The following is a 12,013-nucleotide window of genomic DNA, read 5'->3' on the forward strand; positions in this document are numbered from 1 at the left end:
AGCCGTCTTCCTCCTTTGTAGACATTACAACATTCGAATCAACTCGCACAAATGTGTGTCATGTGTCGATTCTAGTTGACTCCTTGGTTTCGTAGTTTAGAAACAAGGAATTCGTCTTGATCCCTTAAAATTCCAGGCAATCATTGATTTTCCTACACCTTCCACTCTTGTTTAGTTACAAAGACTCCAAGGGAAATCCAACTTCCTAAGGAGGTTCATCGCTAACTACGCTGAACTGACCAAAGAATTTACTTTCTTACTGAAAAAGGGGATTCCCTTCCATTGGGACGACGTTGCGCATAAAGCGTTCGATGCCTTGAAAGATGTACTAGTTCAGGCATCTCTTTTATATCCTCTCGACTATCAGCGCGATTATTTCTTGTACCTTGTTGCTATGGTGTTGGTCCAAGAATATGATATGGTGTCTGAACATCCCATTTATTATCTGAATCGGAACCTCATCAATACTGAGATCTAATATAATCATGTGGAAAAGTTAGCTTTGGAGGTCGTTCAAGTCATCTAGAGATTTTTCCATTACATCTTGCTTTGCAAAACTATGGTCATTTAAGATTGCAACCCTATGACATACATATTTTCATGTCAATTGCTGGGGGAGAAATGCTCTAAGTGGATTATTATTCTCCAATAATTCGACCTGGAATTCATAAAATCTAGGTCGAAGAAATCCTCAGTTTTTTCTGAGCTAATGTGTGATCTCCCTTCCCTTGATGTTGAATCTACATCTGAAGATTCCATCATAGATGAGTCATTGTTCCTGATCTCGTCATCTATCCCATGGTATGGAGATTTTCTCATCTACCTCTAGACCCAAAGTTTCCATCCTGATACCTCTCGTTCAGAGCAGCGACGTATCCGGTATCAATCCTGAAATTATGTGATTATCGACGACACCCTTTACCATCGTGGTATCGAAACAATATTATGGAGGTGCCTCACTCTTGAGGGGGCCGAGAAAGTCTTGAATGGATGCCACTCGGGGGCATGCGATGGAAATTTATATGGTTACACTATCATGCAAAAAATCTTACGTGCTGATTACTTTTGGCCCACCATTTTCTGTGACTGTATCCTCGCAGTCCATAAATGTCATGCATGCCAGATCTATGATCGAAAATTCCACACTCCGCCTACTCCTTTGCATCCCATCGTCACCGTTGGTCCCTTTGCAAAATGGGGCATCGATTTTATGACATGTAACCCTCACTCGCACGGGAGACATGGCTACATCATTGTCACTTTTGACTACTTTACTAAGTGGGCAGAAGCAATGCCTATATTCAATAATATCGGCGAAACAACTGCATACTTTTCTTCAACCATGTGATTACTAGGTTCAGTGTTTTGCAAGCAATAGTAACAGATCACAGGAAGCACTTTCGAAATCATATGATGACTGAATTAGCTACCAAGTAGGGAATTTCACATGAAAATTCCACTCCCTATTATCCTCAAGCTAACAGACAAGTCGAGGTGATTAACAAAGTCCTTAAGAATATGCTTCAATGTATGATAGGATTCCACAAATTAGACTGGCACTTGCTTTTGTGCTGCCTTGTGGGCATGAACCTCAATTAGGACTGCTACTGGATTCACACCCTTCTAGTTGGTGTATAGTCTAGAAGCGATCTTTCCCATTGAATGCGAAATTCCATTGCTGAAACTAGCTATCGAAATTCTTCCTACTACTTCCACGGAGGAGGATCATCATAAACATCTAACTAATTTGGATGAAACTCGGCGTGATGCCGCATTAGCCAATGAATCCCATAAAATATTCATCGAATCACAATATGAAACAAGTGTGAAGCCTAGAATCTTCTCGAAGGAGATCTGGTTCTTTTATATGACTAGGAGGCCAACAAGTTATGTCTAGGAAAGTTCCAGCCTATGTGGCTGGGACCATACATTGTCAAGCGAGTCCTTGCAAAAGGGGCTTATGATTTAGTAGATCTTGATTTAGTTCCATTGGCGCAACCTAGAAATGGGGTGTACCTAAAAAAATACCATGTTTAATCCCATGCATGGTACACTATGTGCATACTGTCTATAGCTGTGTTGAGTGTGTTTGCAGTGTGTTTTTTAGAGTTTCCGTCCTAATACCTCTCGTTCAGAGCAACGACGTATTCAGTACCAATCCCGAAATTATGTGATTATCGACGACACCCTTTACCGTTGTGGTATCAAAACAATCTTATGGAGGTGCCTCACTCTTGAGGAGGCCAAGAAAGTCTTGAATGGATGCCACTCGGGGGCATACGATGGACATTTATATGGTTACGCTACCGTGCAAAAAATATTACGTGCTGATTACTTTTGGCCTACCATTTTCTGTGACTGTATCCTCTTAGTCCATAAATGTCATGCGTGCCATATCTATGATCGAAAATTCCATGCTCCACCTACTCCTTTGCATCCCGTCGTCACCATTGGTCCCTTTGCAAAATGGGGCATCGATTTTATGACATGTAACCCTCACTCGCACGGGAGACATGGCTACATCATTGTCACTTTTGACTACTTTACTAAGTGGGCAAAAGTAATGCCTATATTCAATAATATCGGTGAAACAACTGCATACTTTTCTTCAACCATGTGATTTCTAGGTTCAGTGTTTCGCAAGCAATAATAACAGATCACAAGAATCAATTTCGAAATCATATGATGACTGAATTAGCTAGCAAGTTGGGAATTTCACATGAAAATTCCACTCCCTATTATCCTCAAGCTAACAGACAAGTCGAGGTGATTAACAAAGTCCTTAAGACTATGCTTCAATGTATGATAGGAGTCCACAAATCAGACTGGCACTTGCTTTTGTGTTGCCTTGTGGGCATGAAACTCAATTAGGACTACTACTGGATTCACACCCTTCTAGTTGGTGTATGGTCTAGAAGCGATCCTCCCCATCAAATGCGAAATTCCATTGCTGAAACTAGTTATCGAAATTCTTCCTACTACTTCCACGAAGGAGGATCATCATAAACATCTAACTAATTTGGATGAAACTCAGCACGATGCCGCGTTAGCCAATGAAGCCCATAAAATATTCATCGAATCACAATATGAAACAAGTGTGAAGCCTAGAATCTTATCGGAAGGAGATCTGGTTCTTTTATATGACTAGGAGGCCAACAAGTTATGTCTAGGAAAGTTCCAACCTATGTGGCTGGGACCATACATTGTCAAGCAAGTCCTTGCAAAAGGGGCTTATGATTTAGTAGATCTTGATTTAGTTCCATTGGCACAACCTAGAAATGGGGTGTACCTCAAAAAATACTATGTTTAATCCCATGCATGGTACACTATGTACATACTGTCTATAGTTGTGTTGAGTGTGTTTGCAGTGTGTTTTTTGGAGTTTCCCATGGTTTATGTTGATTCTATTTACTTTTGGATTGCAGGTGTTAACCTCTCTTGAACCATATATTAGTTATTCCTATGGTGTTAGTCGTAGTACTCAGAACCTATCCTTCGCAGTGTGGGCTATGTTTGCTCCAAATGGCGAGCTAGTGAGTATGCAAGGAATTTTCATTGGTCACTCAACTAGCAAAATCACTGAGCATAACATAGTAGTTGAGCTACTTTTTGATGCTATTTCACATGGTATCTGCCCTATAGTTATCAGGCTTGAATCACAGCTCGTAGTACTACAACTCGTGAACATATATTCAATGAGAAATCCCACCATCCTTTGCATGGTTTTGAGAGTGCATCTTTCGGAAATACATTTTTATTTCATACGATATGAACATATTTCTAGAAATATGAACACATTGGCAGATGCCCTAGCAAAGAATGTAAATAACTTTCAATTCACATCACTTCATATTGAAAGCATAATAGGAGCTAGGAAACACTGAATATATATATTAAGTTTGGTTTTACAAAATATGTGCCTCGAGACACATATGACTACATCATCCATATAAAAACTACATGCATTTAAGTAGACAAATCAATAGTGCTCATGATAAAAAGACATTACATGAGCTATTTTGCGCAGTAACCGACCAATACAACTAGGCACTCTGATTGTGTGTCGCTAAAGTTGCAATGAAAGATGATCGACCATGGTCTCATATATCCTATGTGTCAATCCCTCCATGTGGCACTCTAACTTTGATAGGATATCTTCTACATCTAGATATCATAGCACATCCTGTCCTCCCGCAACGAACTGTACTAGTCTCTCTACCTCCTCCCCTATTTGTCTCTCTGGGCAATGAAGATATGTAGTAGCTACCAGTCAAATAGGTCCAATGTCTGCAATAAAAAATCAAATAGTTTAGTCTCAAGAACATCAAAAAACATAAAAAAATAGTAAAACTTAAAAAACTTAATGGTCGAAGTAACTTACTTGAAGCATCCCATTGCTCGCCCTTAGGTAACTCGAGCTTGGGATCATCATGAAAATCCATCCCTGTGTATAGATAATCATCAATGATGATGAACTCCTTACGTAGCCACCCAAAGAAGGTTGGTGAAAAGTTGATCGCTGATGGACCTACATGATGGCTCATATGGTCTATCCACCTCCTCATCCGTGGAGTCCTCAGATCGATGGACTCAAGTACAATCTACTGAGGCTGTAGTAGTGGCACCCACTCTAGAGAAAAAGAGACTAAGATCACCCCATAGCTGAAGTTCTTCAACTTCCCCTCCTTTTCTTTAGTAAGTTGTTCCTTCAAATTGTCCAAGACACCCTTACTCCAGTTGAATACTGTCGAGTCTAGACACTCTATCCCATGCTACATGTATGATTTTCTTGTTACATGTAGTGTCGAGTTGCCTTCCAATATTGCGATAATGAACAAGATCGTTCTTAGAGGTAATTGGGTTACATCCTTTATGCTAATCTTCCCATCCCTAGTAGGAAGGGCTTGAGGTCTACAATAGGTAGCGATATAGTCTTTCATCGTCTCGCCACCACTTCTTCCACCTAGAAGAGAGATGGGGGCACCTCGCTTTGATTATCCCTTTAGGGAGTAAATATCCTCTACCTGTATCTCGAGTAGATTCTCCCCAAACCTGAATGCCTGTGCCTGAATATCCCATGAATAGACAAGGTACTTTAACAACTCCATTTGTTGCCTCATACCAGGTAGCCAGAATAATTTCAATAACCCACAATTTTTGAGCACCTGGATGGTAGTAGGGTCGTTTTCCGCATTTAATTGTTCTCTTTCTCACTAGATGAATTCTATTTTGTACTGATGGGTACCTGAAACATCAACAAGGGATCTATTAGGCTCTTTCCCATGCAAAAAACTTGACAGATTTTGAGGTAAAATTGAGAAACAACTTAGGAAAATGTGCTCAATGCACCCCATTAGTGTCTATCACAACATTGTACCTTTGCCTGCAGTGTTCCCCTACCTAGGTGCAATGCATATTTTGACATTAGGGGGGTGCGTTGGTCCCAGGGCATTTTTTATGAACCCCAGGGACCTCAAAAACTAATTTTTTTTGCATGAAATTACAAAAATGGATTGTAAAAAGATAGAGAAAGGTTTCAGTTCCTACCTAGAAGCGACGACACCTTAAATGGTTCCCTGGATTAGCCACAATTAGTTGAAGAAAATCAAGGGAAAAAGGGATCCAAATACTCACTGTTGAAGGTAAAATGTGAAATGGTAAAAATAACAAGTCATTTTGAATATTTATGGTCATTTTATCATTATTTTATTCATTTTTAGTGTTTTGACCTAGATATGCTTCATTTTTGCTATGAAACATGTATGTTTAATCCTTCTTATGGTGTTTTGAGCAGGTCGATAGCTGTTAGCAGGTTTTCATTATGTTTTGAAGAGGTTACCTTAACCACAAAGTATACTTTTATCTCTTTTTCAACTCTTTTCAAACTCCTCTTTCAGCTCTTTTCAGACTCCCAAAATATGAAAAGATTGTCGAGCACTTGTCTTTTCAAACTCGTAAAAGTAAATGAAAAGATGTCTACTCAATATAAGTTTAACCCTTTTCCAGACTGAGATAGACTAACTATGAAAAAGGAAAACCTTAGTCGAACATGGCTAAGAGGTTCTCTTGGGTATTGTTTTCTACCTTTTCAGACCTAAGGGACTACCTACGAAAAGGGACATCTGGATTTTTCTTTTTCGCCTCTTTTTCAAACTCTCTAAACATGAAAAATATGTTGAGTTTTACCTTCACTAGACTCGTTAAAACATCAAATATCGATGGACTCATCGATCATGACGAGGTCGAACCACTCCTTCTCAGGGTTTGTTAAATATACTCAAAGGGATTTATCTAAAGGATGAACTTACAAATCAAGCATATGTTATCCTCCTCAAGCTTGTTAAAAATAAAGAGGTACTGACCAGTATGGTTGGGGAAATTGGGAAAACAAGGGATTCCATTTTTCTAATGGTAGTGAGTCGCTCTTGAACACGACACTCTTCCACTTCATCTTTGTGGTTGTTGGGTTGGGTAATCTGCTTGTCTTTTGGTTATCATACCATTTTCAGAGCCTCCATTTCAGTTTTGGGTCAATGCTGCCAACTCCATTAAGTGTTTCCGGTGTGTTCAAGAGAAGTCCTTCAATTGATCTTTGCTACAATACTCTTAAGCCTTCATTTCATGTCTACCTTTCCTGATCCAATTCCATGTCAACATCATTCTGATCATTTTATCTCAATCATGATACTCGTTTTGTGTTGTTGATGGGGGATACATCAAGGCCCTCCTGCAACGGGTTGCTTCCTGTCGACATCAACACATAATCTAGGAAGTTGACTTAGAAACACCCATTGATACCTTGGTGATTGCATACTTTAATGGAAAGTTTCCTCACTCTCCATGATATGTTTACATCAATGGCCTTCGACTGAAATATTCTATGTGGTGTTCGACATCAACTCATTCATTCACACCATACAGATTGTACTGTAGTACCTTTAGAGCCATTAACATCATCAGTGGCTTCTCTTGCGTCTGTTAACGACTTACGTCATTGGCCAATAATCAGATGGTGTCTACCATTTTTGAACCCAGCTCATTGATTCACATGGTTAGACTCGTACATTGGTTGGGCGTGTGAACAAGATAGAAGACCCCAGATCTACTTTCCGCCATCCAGGCTACGATTTCAAGGTTATACAAAGATCACAATGTATGATGGTCGTGATCATATAGACATTCATCTAGTCCTGGGTCCACCAGTTGCATTTGTGGATGCATCTTTTGATCATTGTACATGTTATGATTAGCTTATGAGCTGAGCATGGGTATGCCTCCCTCAACAAACAAATATGTCATGTTGTAAATGTATTGTAACAGATCAAGCTCGCCGGTTCTCCTTGATCCTTACGTGTCACAAGGTAAAGAACTTCAACCATCAGTCATCGTCTCTAACTTTACACTTTACGGGGCATTTTGTTCTAGGCCATTTTCTCACATCCAATCAATGAGCCTCCTAATGGGATCAATCATCATCCTATTTCCCCTTGTCACCATCTTGCACAAAGCCCTATGCATGTACCTTTCATTTCCCATAGTTTGAGCCCTAAACTGCTTCATTTAAGCCAGTTTGAGGACCAACGCTCCCTGTAGGCCTACTGAGGTGTGTTCACCAACAGGTTGCTCCACTGCGGCATGCATTGGTCACCAACATGTTTCTCCCCTTTGCACTTCCGTTGGTTCTAGAAATCTGGGATAATGATCTGGATTCCATAAGATTCCCCTTCTAGGAGTTTCAAGAAGTTGTTACAACTACCTACCTTGGATTAAACATTCAAATCTTATCCTTGCCTACATTGGAGTTTTCACCACTTATCCTTTCATCCTATCCCTCCATCAAAGGTGGATCTATTACCTTAGATTGGTAATTGGATAAGAACTCCCAACTCAGTTCCTTCTTTATATATTATCAACCTTCTATGTGGTTGGGGATTGGCTTTTGGAGAGTGGTTTTGCCCTTGTGCTTCTGTAGTGAGTGGTCATCATCTCATGCATTTAGGGTGATTGGAGGAGCATATTATGACAAGGAAAGGACAAGTCAACAACTTGGAGGAGATCTTATACAAGATCAACTACTACTTATGGTTGAAATCTCCCTCCATTTATAGTAAATAATTCATTGTTTTCCTATATGTGATATTGTTATTTCACTTATTTCAATACCACGTTGATCTATTGAATGAAGTACTTCGATGATACTACATAGATCTCATAGTTGCTTGGATTGTGTTATCTGACTGTGCAGGTTCTAATTTTGATAATCGGAGCTGGGATTGGAGCTTCCAAGCTAAAGAAGGAGTGATGTGTGTGAAGGATTCTAGGTAGGCCTCACTCCATCATCTATTTACTTTAAAGAAAAACATTGTGTTCCTTGTCTCTCTATTGTTCTAGGTTAGCCATCGACCTAGGAGAGATACCTTTCCCCCCAATCGTAAATCCCGTATAACAATTAATATGAGGTTATTTCTGCTTGTTATTTCATGAGTATTATACTGGTTTATATGTGGATTATATGGCTATTGTTTTCTTGGTATTTCTGTTGTTATTATGCTAGTTATGAACATGTATTATGATAGCCGCTGTGTATGGCCTTCATCATGTTTTTACTTGTAAAAGAATGGACAATGTATCTATGGCCTAACTACAACTAATATGTTGAGGCATTAATGATTCTTAGCGATTCTTAGATGAGTATGAGACCCCTATGCTAAGATTTGTTGTTTAAACCTGTAGATTACATAATTGTGACATGTTTGATGAAATGTCTGTCATGGCCAGTAGGGGTGTAGTCAATTCCTTGTTCAAGTATTTGCATTTGTCTCATAATTTTGTTGTTATCTTTCAGTTCTGAAAGTGTCATTGAGTTTTGGGCAGTGACTTGGGCTTGAAAAAGTGGCACAAATCCTAGAGTCGCAGGCACATGTACAAGTAGAAATGCCCCTAGACGCATGCATACCCATGCTGTGGGAGTGTCTTGAGCCTCCTGGACACATGATTGTCCATATCAAGGGAGAGTTCTGGGGTTTAATGGTCTAAAACCTTAGTGGGAAGCAGGGGCTGGTTACCTAAGTGGTTGGGATGGCTCCTAGGAGCTATGTTGTTGATGTGGTAGGTCTGCGTGATGTGTTCTGCCGGTTCCACTTCCTTAATTGACGCATAGGGAGTCAAATCATATCATAGTAACTTCTTGTCACATGTTTACCTTGGTTGTCTGGTTACTTCGGTAGATGTGGGAGGAGGGTGTTAAAGTAGGCTTGTACCGACTGATTAGGTAGTTGGAAGAGATGCAACCATTTTTCAAGGATATTCTAGATATATCTAGGGTGATATAAGCATGATATTAATGCCTGGCAGAAGTCATCTTAAGATGTGATGCGAGCAAGGTTGGTCTCTTCTATCTCTCTTTGCTTAATGACCAAGGATATATTCTCTAATTGGGTATCCTACCATGCTTGCACCATTCTTTCCAAATGTAGGTTGTCAATTTGAAGCTTCATGTCCTATGCCATCTCGAGACATGTTTTGAAATAGGTGGAGATTCTGCAGATCAAAGAATTGACAACATATCCATTCATTTTGCCTAAAGATTTGGGAAATTTAAAGTGTGTATCCAGCTACATGTACCCTTAAGGGTGTCTTTGTTGTTGCAGATTGATTAGATCGTGGAGAGCCATGGATAAATCTTGGATTGGTGAATTCTCATATGAGGTTTCTTTACAAGGTAACATGCTTTTCATCCACCCAAATGAATTAAACCGTAGATCTCAATGATGAGATGGTCCAATCACCTTGAGGAAGGCACATTGGGAAGGGAATTGTGTTATATTCTTTCCACGACTAACCTACGTAGTGAACCGGGGGGTTAGAGAGGGGGCGGAGCCCCCCCTTCGTTGTGCTGATTGCGCAGCGGGGGGGTTTGAGGGGGGCGGGTAGCCCCCCTCTACGGGGTCCGGGGCAGCGCCCCGGGAAATTTTTTTTTGGACCCTATATTAGGTTGGGCGAACCTACTTATGGTTTTCGGTCCATGGTTTTGGACGCGATGGTTTTCGGTCCATGGTATTGGATGCTTCGGCATGTATAAATATGTATTGTAACATTGAAAGGAACATAATGAAAAATCAAGCTGGTAGTCCCGGTTTTGGGATCCATGGGAAAATCTCTGTGTATATGTGTTTTATGTGTTATGATCTCGCATTGTTTATTTTTCTGTGATTTAGAATTCGTATGCAGGTAATTTCTGTACGGGGTTAAAACCTACAAATTGAAGAATGAAGGGAATGAAACTACTGACCCATGAGTCTCAAATAATTTTTTTTTTTTTGAATATATGGATGAATTCACGTCTACTCCTTGATGTTGAGCAACAACTTGCTTTGATACCAATTGATCTACATGCAAATCTAAAAATTATTAGTCATACATGACACAATGAAACAACAAAGAGATGAAAAATAAGATCCTGAAAATAATACCACCATTCTATTATGAGGTGGAGGTTTCCCTTTATAAGCAAGGCACCTTCTTATTAACTTGATTAGAAATAGTTTTGCATGGAAATAACAAAACATTATTTAGACATTGTCTTCCTTATTTTAAGTTTCCCAACCAGTCTGCATGATAAACATCAAATACATCATTAGATGTTGCCTTCCTCATTATGAGTTTCCCTAGAATGGGTATGCATTTCTTGGTTCCAAAGGTAGAATAAAATGGGCCAGGGGCAATGTGGAATTCATCTAGATAAGGGGAAATAACACAAATATGGAGCTAAATATACCCGAGTGTAGGCATAGTCAATCAAAGGAGATAAACACACTAAGAACTTTTAAAACTAATTTAAAAACTCCCATTTTATTTGTAATAGCTCCAAAATGGGAGCCATTTATTTCACATTTCCAAAATCTCCTAACAATGGAGGAAAAGGAGTTGTTGGGAAAGGTATTATCCATCAAAATGTTGCAACAGGAAGGAAAACTTCCATAATATAGGGATAATTGAGTTTTAATCTTAATAATTAACACAACAACTATTAATATCCTCAAAGTGGACATTAAAATGTAAAAATAACACATGAGAACATATAACGTAATCTTAAAGAAATTTAATATCAAATTAAGACACATTAATCACCATATTTACCTTGGAAACCAAAATGGGAAAAATAGCTTAATATGGGTCTAATTTTGTTGCAATATCTAGTTTCATTCTTTTCTTAGCTCTATGTGTCTTCCTCTCTTGGCTAATAATCCCATTGAGGATGAAGGTGAAGGATAAAATAGGGAGAGATGGAGGGTTAAGTGGAATTCCAATGGCCATGAACCTTCACTTCCCTCTCCTTAGCATTTTCTCCTATTTTAGATTTTTAGATTTTCACTAGTTTATTTTTTTCTTTCCTCTCACATTTGTATCATTAAAATTTCACATTTTCTTTATTTTGCAATGTTTGTTTAACCTTTTTTAGCTTCCTAATTTCATTGTAGGTATTGAGTCTTACATCCATTTGTCAGTTCAGATCCAATTTGGATCACACCTTCCCATTAAGAGGATTTTTAGCCTCCAAAATCTTGTAGGAAATCAATTTGGATTAATGTGCCTTTTGTATGCTTGTTTGGAATGTGGCTATGACTTTGGCTCTAGTTCATTGAACTAGCCACTAGCTTTTGTCCCTAACTATGGCTCTAGCTCTAGCTGTTGGCTCACTTTTTTCCTCAACATAGAAGTCTCCTCATTAGCTCTAAGTTATGCGAAATCTCAAAATCCAAAATCTAGACTCAACACTCATTCCCATCTCTATTTGTGTTGGAGATGGTCCATCTTGGAAAAATAAAGTCCAATGTCAGTCTTGTTTAGTGTGACCCTAACACTGCCATGACATATCAATCCCAAAAAAGGAAGTGTAACTTGCCTTCTCTTTCTAGGGTTAGTTTCTTCTTAGCATGGAAATAAATCTATATGCTTGCAAGCATATCATGGAGTTCTCAATAACTCCTCGAAGGTCATTGACCTTTGTGCA

This window comes from Pinus tabuliformis, chromosome X (assembly GCF_031772625.1).
Source record: "Pinus tabuliformis cultivar Carrire ecotype Pingquan chromosome X, CPIR1, whole genome shotgun sequence".
In the NCBI taxonomy this organism is placed as follows: domain Eukaryota; kingdom Viridiplantae; phylum Streptophyta; class Pinopsida; order Pinales; family Pinaceae; genus Pinus; species Pinus tabuliformis.